Source organism: Macrobrachium nipponense, chromosome 35, assembly GCF_015104395.2.
Source record: "Macrobrachium nipponense isolate FS-2020 chromosome 35, ASM1510439v2, whole genome shotgun sequence".
NCBI lineage: Eukaryota > Metazoa > Arthropoda > Malacostraca > Decapoda > Palaemonidae > Macrobrachium > Macrobrachium nipponense.
The window spans coordinates 6764388-6778571 of NC_061096.1; the positions used below are offsets into that span (position 1 = coordinate 6764388).

A 14184-nucleotide genomic window follows, 5' to 3' on the forward strand; every position below is an offset into this window, starting at 1 on the left:
GTGTGTGTTTAGGTATGTAAAAGGAATAACAAAGAGAGAGAGAGAGAGAGAGAGAGAGAGAGAGAGAGAGAGAGAGAACAGAAACGAAATCCACCCCTAACACAAACATCAAGCGCTTGTGACCTTTTCTCTTAAAAACGCCAGTTTATGCTCGCAACAGGAGTGACCTTAAATGGCATGGGAGCCCATGATTCACCCTTCGGAATCCCTTTACAAATCATAAACTTGACTTTAAACGCATTACATCCTTTACGATGGGCGTTGCTACTGGGTTTAAAGATGATGGATTCCTGCACAAAGCTCTAGCGCTCCGATCTTACAGAAAAATCGTGTTTGTCCGCGTACAAAGAGCAAGGAAAATGAATTCGGCGGGAGTTCCTCTTTGTTTGTTTCTTCCTCTTGCATCTGCAATAGGAACGAGGTGTCGACTTCGTTGCTTTGCTCAAAGTCGCTTTCAACCTCTCGGAAATATGCTCTGGTGTTCAGATTTTTCCATTCAGCACCAGACTTTACATTTCACTTATGAATCATCTCTATATTTCTCCTCTCTCTCTCTGACACACCTGACACACAGACACACACACACACACACACACACACACACACACCAGTTCACGATGCCTTGGAAATAACTTACACCCAAGGGGAATTACAAGAGACGGCCCAGTGATCAAAAGTCACTGTTCATCGTCGTGTCTGAACCAGGCAGCGGTTCGAATCCCACGTGTAACAAAGCAATTATAAACCGCAATTTATCTTGGGTACTAGTTATTCCCGAGGTACAGAGAACTGGATATTAAAGGATATTTGTGACACAATATATATATATATATATATATATATATATATATATATATATATATATATATATATTTATGCTGTCTGAAACTACTTTATATCTTTTCAAATATCTCTCCACAAATAACCAACAATAAAATTTCAATTCAACTGCCAATTTGCATATACCAGGTCAAAGTCTTTAAACAAATACTTTTTTAAACTTCAAGGCAAAATGTTCTCTTTTTTTATGCATATGACAGAGACGCACAATATTCGATAAGTCATATTTTAAATAAACATAATTTCTTGTATGAGTACATTTCTAAATGGCCTTTACCTCAAAATCTTTGAGGTCATTAAAAGGTCGTTTTAATTACTTCTTTTATCACTTTTACAGGATTATTTTGTTACCTGAAAAACGGCATCATTTCGATTCATTTACTCTTAAAGTAAATCGTTACTTACCGTCCATGAGTCTCTTCGTTTTTCACGCTGTGCCGGATGTTTACGATTAATCTGAAAAAAATATAGAAAATGGATTACGAATTAGAATTAGAATTAGAATAGAAACAACCGTTTATAAACTCTCATGAGAACTGATACATGAATCCAGATCTCTCTCTCTCTCTCTCTCTCTCTCTCTCTCTCTCTCTCTCTCTCTCTCTCTCTCTCTCTCTCTCTCTCCAGTAAAAACGAGCAACAATGCTTGCAAAAACATCAGGCCGTCCTCAGACCCCCTAGACCTGCTTCAGCTAAGTAAAAAAAAAAGTAGCAATAAATAAAAAATTAAAAAAAAATCATCTTTGGATCCACATCCAAATTTCATTCCAAGGTGCCATCGACTCGCCCTCGGGCCATAGCGCCTCTCTCCACAAAATTCATCTTTAACTTTCAGAAGCCTTGTGGGCACAAAATTATACGTTATACAACATAAACGCTCTCTTCAACTACAAGCCTCTCCCCCACTTCTGATCCCTCTATTAGAACACAAAATACAAGCGTGGTGGGCAGAGCTGCAGTACGTTACGCAATGTCTCTTGGATCTGGATTTGTTGTCTCGATCTCATTTGTGAAAATTAACACTGACAGAAAAGAGAAACTGCACCGAAAGTAATTCATTCTTCCATCTCGTTAGAACAGAGATGTCCGTCGATTCGGAGTTGTTTGCCCTTCATCACCTTTTCTAATAAGATCAGAGCACCGGCAAGTCAGCGATTTATTACTTAAATAAATAGCCTTCATTCCAAGGTCACCTGTGTCCTCTGGAACGAAGGAAAAAAAAAAAAAGAGGAATTCAAGTCACTCTTAGGAAATGATCTCGCAGTCTTCGACTGGTTCCATGACTCAACCATACAATAACTACTGCAGGAAATAATGTATCGGTTTGATTGGAATCGATGATTTTGATATTACAACTGAAACTGAAGTCATCACTAATATGATCATTGACGCAGGAAAGGAATCATCCGCTACTATAATCTACATGAGGAAAAATTTTCATCTCATCATCCGTAGTTCATACACAGCAATTCCCCGGTGTCAGGGACCTCAGTTGTTTCGGCCATTTCGTAGAACTGAAGCACTAATCAATCAATCAGTCGTTGAGTAATTGTTTGCTAAATTGCGACGCTGATTAAGCACACAATTCATTTTTATCTAAGCTTATTTTTCGAATGGATTTCGTTATAGAGGAACGGATCACTGGACTCGCATGGATTTTAAACTGCTTTTTTTAATTTCGAAAAGGTTTCACTGGCCACAAAGCCTCGAGATGTATAAAGATTACTGAAAACTATATCAACGGAAATCTAGAAATGGACTGTTGAATCGACAGATAACGTAGCGAGACGAGTGGAAGAATAAAAACAAATAAAAGAGTAAACTATACAAAGGAAGGATATCCATAAATTACTGATTTAACTGAAAGGCTCAGTTTATACTAATTTAACTCTTAAAATTTGTGATGCACTAGGTTGCCATTTCATGATTAGCGTGTGAATTAGGACTATCCCTCATATGTCTAGTTATTATGTATTATGAAGAAAACGAAACAAACTAAAATAATAAAAACAACAATTGCTCACATTAGAGTCTTTATCGAAGGGCTTAAACTAACGGCAGTCACACTGTTTATAATTATACCAAAAAAGAAAAGTTTCTTAAGGGAAGTTCTACAATCCCAATCGGTCAAACGCTTTGGAAAACAGGAGTCATTAGCAAAGCTTCTTCTATAAAATGTTTGCGTTTGTAGTTCAGGTGTCTTCCATTTGCTTTTTTTTTCTTCTAATAAAGACACATGTTGATCGAAAAAGACTGCCACAGCATTAAGGTATCAGTAGTCACAACATTGAGGTATACGGTTATTAATTGTTATAAAAACATCAAACTTTTCTTTGTACTTCTAAATTATGAAGACAGATTAACAACGAAGATGTTTTCCGGTAAATAAACCAACTCTCAAACAGATTCACGCAAAGGATGCTTTTATAAACACCAAAAATGAAAAGGTGCAAAGACGTGATGCATAAATATACGGTGAAAGAGGAATAAAACATATGGAGAACTCTTTCATGGGAGCAAAATGACACTTAATCACGAAATGAAACCCACGTATAAATTCGACGTCCTCTCACTGCAGTCGTCTGCCTCCGGGGGAAAATAGTGTATAGCTGTTTAATATATGACTCAGTGCCGGTCATGCAGGGTAATTCCAATAAAACGAGAATGTTTTAGTAAACACAGGTCCCCCCAGTCTGGCGCTCCAACATGGCGTCTTGCCAAGGCCAATACTCCCAGAACCATTTGTCCATTTAAGAGAAAACTCATTTGCCATAAATTAGAATCAGGAACAGACTCCTTTATGCCACGTTCCATGGACTGCCGAATTGTTATTGCTTATCATCGAGACAAATATAAAGGAGAATGAACAAATGATTTCTTAATTTTTTTTTCAATAAAGGCTGCGTGGTTCAAAAGGAGATGAGGTAACAGAAGTATGACTTGCAGAAGTGTCAGTGATTCATAACCATGGACAGCAAACTCTTGAACACGGAGGAGGAAACAAAAGTATCGAAAATACCAGTCACTTACTGCATATAGTCCTCTCGGAAATCTATGCCTGACACTAACCCTGAGAATAATAATAATAATAATAATAATAATAATAATAATAATAATAAAAGAAGAAGAAGAAGAAGAAGAAGAAGAAGAAGAAGAAGAAGAAGAAGAAGAAGAAGAAGAAGAAGAAGGTGACTAGGAAGTCCTCAGTTTAATATTTAGTTTCCTTAGACTTTAGATCAAGTCATTTTATGTATACTTTCGCTACATGAGGTGTCAGATTGATGGGGAAGAAGAAGAAGAAGAAGAAGAAGAAGAAGAAGAAGAAGAAGAAGAAGAAGAAGAAGAAATCCCCAACGTTTAAGACCGCTGTTACAGTTAGCGGGAGATGAAAAGGAACGTGAGACTCTGGAACTCTCTTATTTTCTGGAATAAGAAAAACAAACCTCAAAACGTTCTTAATATTTAAGGAAAAGTGGAAGAACCTTCCCGACCGTTCTTAGGTTTTGTAAAAACAGCAACAACAACAATACTGAGGTCATAGACCGCTTCCAATTTCAGATTCCATCGCTAACAACCACGAAGAGAAATTGATCTTGAAACGCGGGCGTCCCGAGCGTCGCGTTTCTCACAATTACGAGGAAGAAATCCGGCGTTTCTCAGGCTCCCAAACACCGAGAGTAAATCCCATTTAATCGCGTTAGAACTGATCCCCCTCAAACCCCCAGCATCCTTTCCCTCCCCCACCCATCCCCAACATCCTTTCGTCGGTCTCCCACTCCTGGATCGTTGTTCTTTCACCTAATGATCGTCTTCTGCCTCTTCATCCTCCTCCTGCCTTATAGTGATTTCACTCAAGTCTCGCACCTGGCAACCCTTTGCCTTCTCTTTTCCCGGCGCTTTCTTGGTTTCCCTTTCAACTGATAATGCACTTGTGATCGTCTTCCTCGAGGGTCATGAAATATATATACCTTCAAATACGAAGCTTTTTCTTATCAAAGTAAATTTATCAATCTCCTGAATCTTCAATTTAGAAATTTTATGCTACGAGACGTCGTACATTCTCTAGTACTCATGTAATTTACCCAGTAGGGTTCCTTCATTCCCGTTCAAGTAAGAAGTTTTGGTCTATGAACTAGTTCATGACATTGCTTGGGTCAGCAATTTTAATTTACATATTATCGTATATGTGCGCTCGACACGCGCACACACCATATATATATATATATATATATATATATATATATATATATATATATATATATATATATAGGTATAAGCCACGAAGGAAAAATATACAACGGAGTATCTACAAGATCTTGCAGAAAACTCCGTTGTTTATATTTTCCTTCGTGGCTTATACTTTTATTTATGGATTTATCATGTTCCAAACTTTTGTGATCCAGTTATACATACATACATACATATACACACACGCGCGCACACACACACACACACATTATATATGTATATATATATATATATATATATATATATATATTATATTTATATATATTGGCCTCATTGGTAGGCACTCAGTTCTCAGTGAAAGGAACTGGGGTCAAATCCTGAATGAAGGCTATTGCCAGGATTTAATAGGTGACAGGTTGCTTACACCGCTATCCGAAAATCGAATGTATAACACCTGGAACTACCCCATCTAAGGGAAAGGCCATCTACATGATATGCATGTGTGCCTAAGCAGGTATTTGTTGTGATTGCACATATGTGTTCGTGTACACTTTTATATAGATGAAATACAAAAAAAACTATTACTCCACTTGTAAATTTACTCACTCGTAATGAGCGCCTCAAGTAAATAATTTGTAAACTGAATGAACAGTAGACATTTCATTCGCCTTGAGGAGACATTTTAGAGGCAGCACAATAATGAAGAAATTCGATGGAGATCTCCCATGGAGGTTGTCACGAAGAGTCATGACTTGTTTTCATAGGTTCTTGTTTTCTCTAAGTTCCCTCTTGCTTCGGAGCTTTGGGTGTCGATTGACTTCTTTCCTTTTAAGGTGACGAATAAACCTGTAATGGTGACTAACAGACTTAGCACACCATTTTTATCCTATAAAACTGGTCGGGTTTAGAAGGATTTATCGTGACAAATAGACGTAACGAAGCGGCTTAAAAAGACAGGAATGAATCTGAGTTAGAGCTGTAGCAAAATCCGGAAAAAAAATACTCCAACATTCCTTCTTTTAACTCTGTCGAGAAACATGGGAACGTCACTCTTCTTGGTCTTTCGGTCAGCGAAGTCATGCATCATTAAGCCTTGATAGTATTTGGTTGGATATATCATTAATAAACGCCATGGCCCGTTAGCACATGGATGTTAGTTACAGGTACGAAAAGCGATTGCGAATGTGTGACCAATTACATTAGGCTCCATTCTCTCCAAAAAATGACGAAAAATGACCACTACTACAACTATTGCTGCAACAAGTAATAACAGGTTTCATAAGAATAACAAAAGTAGAGGAGTTTGTACGGTAAGTTAGCGATCTCTTCTAGTGTCAACGTCTTTAGCAGGAGGAAATGGTTAATGACAGCAGGTGACTCAGTATAAGCTCTATTTCGAACCCAGACTATCAAAGTTGTTTAATCTCATTAGTCTCTCTCTCTCTCTCTCTCTCTCTCTCTCTCTCTCTCTTCTCTCTCTCACTGACATGTATTAGAAAATTAAATTTTTCGCTAGATTTTTAAGTCACACGTTCCAAATTAAAATTTCGGCTTCTTATGTATTAAGGTTGAACAGAGGCCATTCTAATGGACAAAGGATAAAATTTGTAAGAAATAAAATAAATTCTTAAACAGAGACGAAGAATCCAAAAGATTTTCCTGTCATCGCCTGACTATGAACATTTATCCTTTATTTTCCATCGCCTCTAATTCCCGGAGTTATTCATAATAATAGTCACATCTGACCCAATCACCGCTTTTTTTCTCTCTTTCGTTCTCACTATTACCTGTGACATTTGATCTTTCTCACTGCCAGGAGGGAGAAAAAACACCCATTCTCTCCCGCGTTAAAAGTCAACAGCGCTGTAGCAAAACTGGTATACCGCATAAGGGTGTGTGCGAGCGCGTGTGATTGTGTACCACAGAGAGAGAGAGAGAGAGAGAGAGAGAGAGAGAGAGAGAGAGAGAGAGAGAGAGAGAGAGAGGACAGACATAATTAGTAAAATACAATAAACACAAATAAATATTGTGTGTGTGCGTGTGTGTATACTTACAGATACAGTAATTAGCAAAATAGAATGTTCACAAATAAACGTATTTACATACTTAACGCATAAATATATATTTTTGCCTATTATATATATATATATAGATATATATATACTTTATATATATATATATATATATACGTATACACCGTATATACATATATTTGTGTGTGCGTTTGTGTGTTTTTACAGGGTATAAAACCATGGTGAATATTATCGAATAATTTACATTATTGTATAAAGGATTTTATGATGATTGTTTTCAAACAACGGGTATTTGAATACGCTGGAGTCCGAGAGACTTGCATTGACAGCATAATCAATAATCCTCAGGATGGAGCGTGAGAACATGGAAGTGGCCATTTTTGCAGGTGCATGACCCTTCGTGCATATCTGTGCAAGCCACTTTTAATTATGAGCGGTCAAAGTATGCTGATAGGCTGCTCCAGTTCACATAACAAATGAAAATAACATCGGAAGCACATTTGAATAAATTACACGATAACCTTCCTTACATTACACGAATTAAATGATTATCTTCCGCATGATGTTAATAAACTTCAGTACGATAAAATGTAGAGTCGGTGACAACTAATACTGATAATTAATCTAATTCAAACTTTCCTTAATACTTAAAGAAAATGGAAACGAAGGCATCTAGTGCCTTACAAAAGCAATAAAATGAATTCTTCGACCGTCTTCCTCGTCTTTTCATTAGGTTTCACTTTTGTGTTACTTTTATCTTAATGGTAGTCTACCATAACCCAATTATTTAACAGCGTCGGTTATTTTGTCTAAAAATACAGCCTCATATGTTAATTTATTCATTTTTTTATCAATAAACGAGAGTAAGAACTTCAAGTAATTAACATTTATCTATCTTTGTATTGTTTTAAACAACATCTTAGACAAAAATAACGTACACTGGAATGAAGAGTACCCAGAATGGCTCAGTTGCTTAGTAAATAAAAAAAAAATGTCCTCATATTTACCTTTATTTATCCTGGACTAAACAATTTCATTCTTTGTCTTTTCGTGATACGTTCTTTCTCAGTCCTTCCTCTCTGCTCGTTATATTACACTAACCTCTGAAGTATCATTGTGAAATGAACGGAATGACTTGGCGTAACTTCCCTGAACTCTACGTACACACCGAGTTTTGTAGTTGAAAGTCATAAATTAATGCAAATGGTAATGTTGGGCCAAATGCCCAGCTAATATAAAGGCAAGAGTGAATCACGTTTGGGAATAATATGCGACCGACAATTTATTACAAGAGGCAACTGTCATTTCGCTGTGACAGGCCAACGAAAGGGAAACAAATTGAAGACTCGTAAGACTACTGAAAAACTTTGTCAAGCGACTTGCTGCAAAAGGACTGAGTAAGAACGTATCAGGAGAAGACCAAGAATGAAATACTTTAGAATACGACTAAAAATAAATACTAGAGCTTTTCGGAATCAGAGGGAAGCGATAGAACAACCTGGTAAGGAAAGTACCGAGCTAAAAGACTAAAATTATCCCTGAAAACAAGTAAAACTGCATAAAAGACTCACACGAGGATCAACATGACACAAAGGTTAGGATAAGACCGGATGGGGAACAAAGAACGAATGAATTTAAAACATGACCAAAAAGCTATTCAGAATTCGAACACGCTAAGACAGAAAACCATTAATATGATTTCAATACAACAAAGTCGATTGAATTTCCATAACCGGCCATAACAGACAAACCAAATAAAGTAAAAAGAGCCGCCAACCTAATAAATGAAGTTGTTAACAAACCGACAGGCCAGATAATTAATGAAAGGCAAATTAGAATCATAATAATAGAAGACTTATCTTGAATAAAAAAGATAAGACAACCTAATAATAAGGAAAAAAATAAATCAGGACAGGAGAATGGACGGACTAACGCGAAATTACCGACACAAACAAACAACCTTGGAAAAAAAAAACAGGGCACTCCTATGAATAAGAAAGAACAGACCGACTGCTCAACAAAAGAGGCCGCAAACATCCGACGCCGTTTCCCTCACTACTCAGGATGTGATCCCTTTCGGGGGACCATCGATGGCCTCCAGAAAAAGCCTGGATGATCAAGATGATCTCATATCTCCCGGCTAACCCCCTACAGCTCTCTCCTTCAACATAAAGAGGAGAAAAAATCCTTTTAAAAAAAGAGATAATGTAAAGGCAAACAGAAGAGTTCACGAAGGATTTCTTAAAAAGTAAGAGACTGACTGCAAGAAAATCAGTGTAAACAAAGGATGAAAATGACATCTCTTTGATAGTGGTATGAGAGAGAGAGAGAGAGAGAGAGAGAGAGAGAGAGAGAGAGAGAGGTACTTACCAGTTCAAACTCTAAAGTTATAAAAACGCGCCCATTGTTTTGAAGAAAGGAATACAGAACCAAACGTCTGCAGTGACAGAGAACGAACGCAAGATCCCAAGAACTCTGCAAGGGTAAAAAAGAAAGGAAGTCATCATTATAAGAGAGAGAGAGAGAGAGAGAGAGAGAGAGAGAGAGAGAGAGAGGAGCTCAAAGCGTGGGAAAAGACGGGAGCGAGCTCCAAAATGACTACCGAAGCCCGGGGCTTGATATATGAACAAGCGAGTCCATCCACCAACCAACCCAGAGATTTGATGTCTTGCTTCGCTGCTGCCGCAGGGCGACGTACGCTGGACTTGACACGGCTTTGTCTGTAACCGTGCACTTAAAGGCAAATGACATCGAAGATCACTTATGCTCCCATTGAGAAACAAATTGCCTGTCACCGATTAATTACGTTCCTAAATTGCTTCGTTTTCAGACCATACCAAAGCTACTCATTTTATGGTTATAGTTTTGGTAACAAGGGCAGAAATGTTATTTTTTCCTCATTCAAACTGCGAGACTTCGTAATAACTCATCCTTCAAATACAGCTTCGAATAACACAATCTAGGGTGTGGCGGGATATTCCTAATTCAGGTAAGAACAACAACACATTTGTTAGACCTCAAATGATTCTCGTGGCGTCTTTCGTCCAGTCAAAAGTCTGGAACACAATCCGTACGCGTCGTTACTGAAGGACGGCTGCGGTTTACGTCTTCATATTAGCAAAGAAGATTTAAGATGGGCTGATCATTACCGAGTTTTTGTTCGAAAGTAGGCTAACTGGATGCTCATATGACAGCGGTGATACGCAGAGTCCGTAATCATTTGTGATGAACGATTTGAAAACAACCATTTACACACATCTTCCTAGCTTAAACCCATTTTTATATGGGGTCGCCATTGCGAATGAGTCGTCTCCATCGATTTCTGTCCTGTGCCTCGTTCTCATTTATACCTTTCAATTCCATATCATCCCCTACACAATCACGCCATCTCTTTCTTGGTCTTCCCTTCTTCCTTCTACCATTTACACACATATCTGTAACAAACACAAACACACACACACACACACTATATATATATATATATATATATATATATATATATATATATATATATATATATATATATATACTTTTTGTTTAATCAACGCATCTTCGGATTGTACCGGGAAGAAGCGTTAATTACGCAAAAGTAATTGGCGCTCTGACGTTTCTTTTCAAGCTTCTCTTGTGGATTCAGCTAACAAATCAAATGCCTATGTATGTGATAGATATATATATATATATATATCTATATATATATATGTGTGTGTGTGTGTGTGTGTGTGTGTATATTAATAAATGTGCGTATGTGTCTGCCACTCCAGTTAGAGCAGGTGTCACCAAGTTCAGTAAGAGAGGCTTCTTTTATCTACAAAGCTCTCCAGCAGCGTGATGGCCCTTTTCACACCCAAACACTGCAGCCCTTACCTCTGACAGCTTTTCGTCCCAACACTTCTTCTACTTCCTCTCAATCTTCTTCGTCCAAGCCCTGCAATCTCTTTACCACCTTGGCTTCTTCCAGTCTCCATGTTATCAAAAGATATCAACAAAAAATTTCCAATTTTCGCCAGTGATCCTGATGTTTCTCTTATATTGACTATATCTCCATCATACCTCCTTATTCCTTATATTGTCAAAAGTATAATTATCCACGCTATACACCCACAAAGAAGAGTTGACTGAACAGTCTTTTCTCCCATTTCAACTTTTGCTTACTATTTCCCACAGGCCTTCTCCATCCAGTCAGGAAATTACTTAACAACTTGGAGATCGTTAGTCCTGAACATTGTAAGTGCAGCGCTTTTGAAGCAACTCACTCGAAGATGAAAGGGCAAATAACTGAAACATATCACCTACATATATAGAGTTTGTATATATGAATACACAGACTCGCTCTCTCTCTCTCTGATACATACATACATACATACATATATACATATATATATATATATATATATATATATATATATATATATATGTATGTGTGTGTGTGTGTGTGTGTGTGTGTGTGTGTGTGTGTGTGTGTATTTCTAATAGTCACAGTGTCCTCTAGTTTACACCGTTAATACAGAACCATCGAAATTAACATGAACACTAGGGGCCGCTATGCTCACCTTAGCTAAGTTGCTGGTATACTTGCAAATATAAGATAAAGATTTTTATTGTATATTCATCTGTAAAACATTCGACCCTTACTTCAAGTCAGTATTGCCCACTGTATCTCACAAGTTGCAGGCAAGACGACAGTTCTGGTTGAGACGATTATAAATGAACCCCTTATTTTCACCATAAATTACCTTCACTTGGAAGGGTCGTGACCCATCTCAAACAAATCTGGAGCCATTTTATTCACGGATGCTTTGCGGTTAATTTGGCTGAAAATGATACAGTGGTTCTAGAGTAGTCTAAAATTTGGATAGTTTATGCTATACTAAATTATGAGAGAAAAAAGAAAAAACACACAGGGAATTTCTTTTAAAAGATCGCTCTCTTAAAGCTATTGAAATCTCCAGAAGTAGGTCTGGGGAGAGAGGAGCCCATAAGAAGACTTATTCTTCTCAAAAGACACGATCAAGATAAGCGATCCCCACCTGTGGTCCTTCATCAATGCAGCACTGTGTAAACAAGATCAGACGAACTGATAAAATGTTAATGTCTCTCTGTTAAGTGGTTGCCTCCGCTTTACATCCTGTGGCCCGTAAATAAGTTTCCTCGGCGCAATGGAGTTTTCTATACGGCGTATAACGCTGTATGAATCTCTCAGCCACGGCCCATCAAATTTTCATTCACAACCCGGTGGTGGCCTGTGTTGCTGGAACCTATAGTAATGCCAGACGCACGATCATGGCTATCTTTAACCGAAAATAAAATAAAAACTACTGAGGCTGATCAACATACCAATTAGCAGCCCTCTAGCTTCAGTAGTTTTTAAGATCTGAGGGCGGACAGGAAACTAATAAAGGGCCAATGATAATAATATAATAATAATAATAATAATAATAATAATAATAATAATAATAACTACTGTTAAGTCTTTAATATCAACACACACACACACACACACACACAGAGAGAGAGAGAGAGAGAGAGAGAATCCGTAATAGTGTGGTTTCTTCCGAAATTTCCTCTGAGTCAGCATCGATTAGCGTTTCCTTTGGAGCCATTTTTGATTGTGGAAATGGAAGCCGAAGGAAGCGCCAGATAACTGACAAACGCACCAGAGAGAAGAGATGAACAGAAATAAAGATATAACAAATTATTTGCATACAGAAATTTGATATACACGAAAATACAGATTACAAATTTGAAAAACACTTAAATACCGTATTGATAACTGAAATGAACACAATATATATATATATATATATATATATATATATATATATATATATATATATATATATATATATATATAAGTTCAGCGAGATTACAAAAGTACGCAATACAATACTAAAGCAGCACTTGCGCGCGGGCGCATACATTTTTAGTAAAAAAAAAACGCAAAACTAAATTTCTATAATAAAGAAGGATCTAAGCATACGGGAATATCCCAATCTATTATATATATAAAAAAGCAGGAGAGTGGATGATGACATTTTGCTTGATTTAAAAGGAAGTAGCATGAGTCACTGAGACACGGTAACGGCAAAAACCAAGAGCTCGCAAAGAAGTTTGTTATTGGAACTAATGTCCGGTTATTTTTATCATTTTCGCTTCATATTAACAAATTACCCTAAACACAAAATATTCTTTTAGATATCTTGGAGACAAGACGATCACACATAAGTCGCATGGATGCAAGTATATTTGTATGAGAGAGAGAGAGAGAGAGAGAGAGAGAGAGAGAGAGAGAGAGAGAGAGAGAGAGAGAGAGAGAGTTTAAATATGTCAAAGTATATCACATAAAGGCATAACCAGTATTTAATGCCATGTTACTTAGCTATGCAGAAATTCTGGAATAAATGGCGTCGTAATCAGAGCTGTCTGATAACCAGACTGAGGTACTGACAGCGACAGCGTCAACATCAGACAAACGAACACATCGATGGATGAAGAAACCTCCGCCCCAGCAGCAAAACGTTACAAGTATCAAAGCACTGCGGAGCTGACGTTCATCCTCCTATTTCCTTCCATTACCAAATTATGCTGTAGATCGTAATTGACAAGTGATTCCCACGGTATAGCTTATTGCCGCTGCCTCTTTCTTGGTCTTCTTTTATTTTTCAATTTTATTCCCCTGAAAGATGAATGGGTGGATGGATGGAGGGAGATAACTGATGAATCTTGAAGTCACGAAGCTGACTTATGAAACTCCCATTTGATCATCAATTTAGACTCGGTGCGCCCCAAACTTCAAGTCTGTTACACTCGGGACCAAGTAGATCTCAGTGGGTCCTGGTTACACCTCAAAATCCAGCACCCTCTAAACCTCCATCCCAAACCCACCTTGGTGCTTTCCCTTTCTAACCCTCCTCTGTATAACTAGCAAAATAAAACCTGTGATTTCACGCACAGGGTCGCTTGCCTTCACGCCTTCTAGCAATTATGTTTCGTGTCACTAATATATCTAGAATTATTGTTGCATCTTTGCCTGATTCCGTCCTTACCTCTTCTAGCAAACTCCTATTGGAATATCTCAGAACACTAATTTTGTCCTATCTCGCAAAATATCTGCGGTATAAAC

The 14184-nt window shown here is 37.5% G+C and overlaps 1 protein-coding gene across 4 annotated transcripts in view; it reads right to left on the minus strand.

The window, feature by feature from the left end:
- The window catches only part of LOC135208409 (uncharacterized), a 224592-nt gene that overhangs the window by 70537 nt on the left and 139871 nt on the right, over nucleotides 1-14184 (minus strand). For 2 of the 4 annotated variants that reach the window (XM_064240544.1, XM_064240545.1), the window contains exon 2: nucleotides 1246-1296. The exons of the other annotated variants lie outside the window; for them this stretch is intronic. The gene's annotated coding sequence lies outside the window, so the exon portion shown is untranslated. The remainder of the gene's footprint in view (nucleotides 1-1245; nucleotides 1297-14184) is intronic. 4 annotated transcript variants of the gene reach the window in all.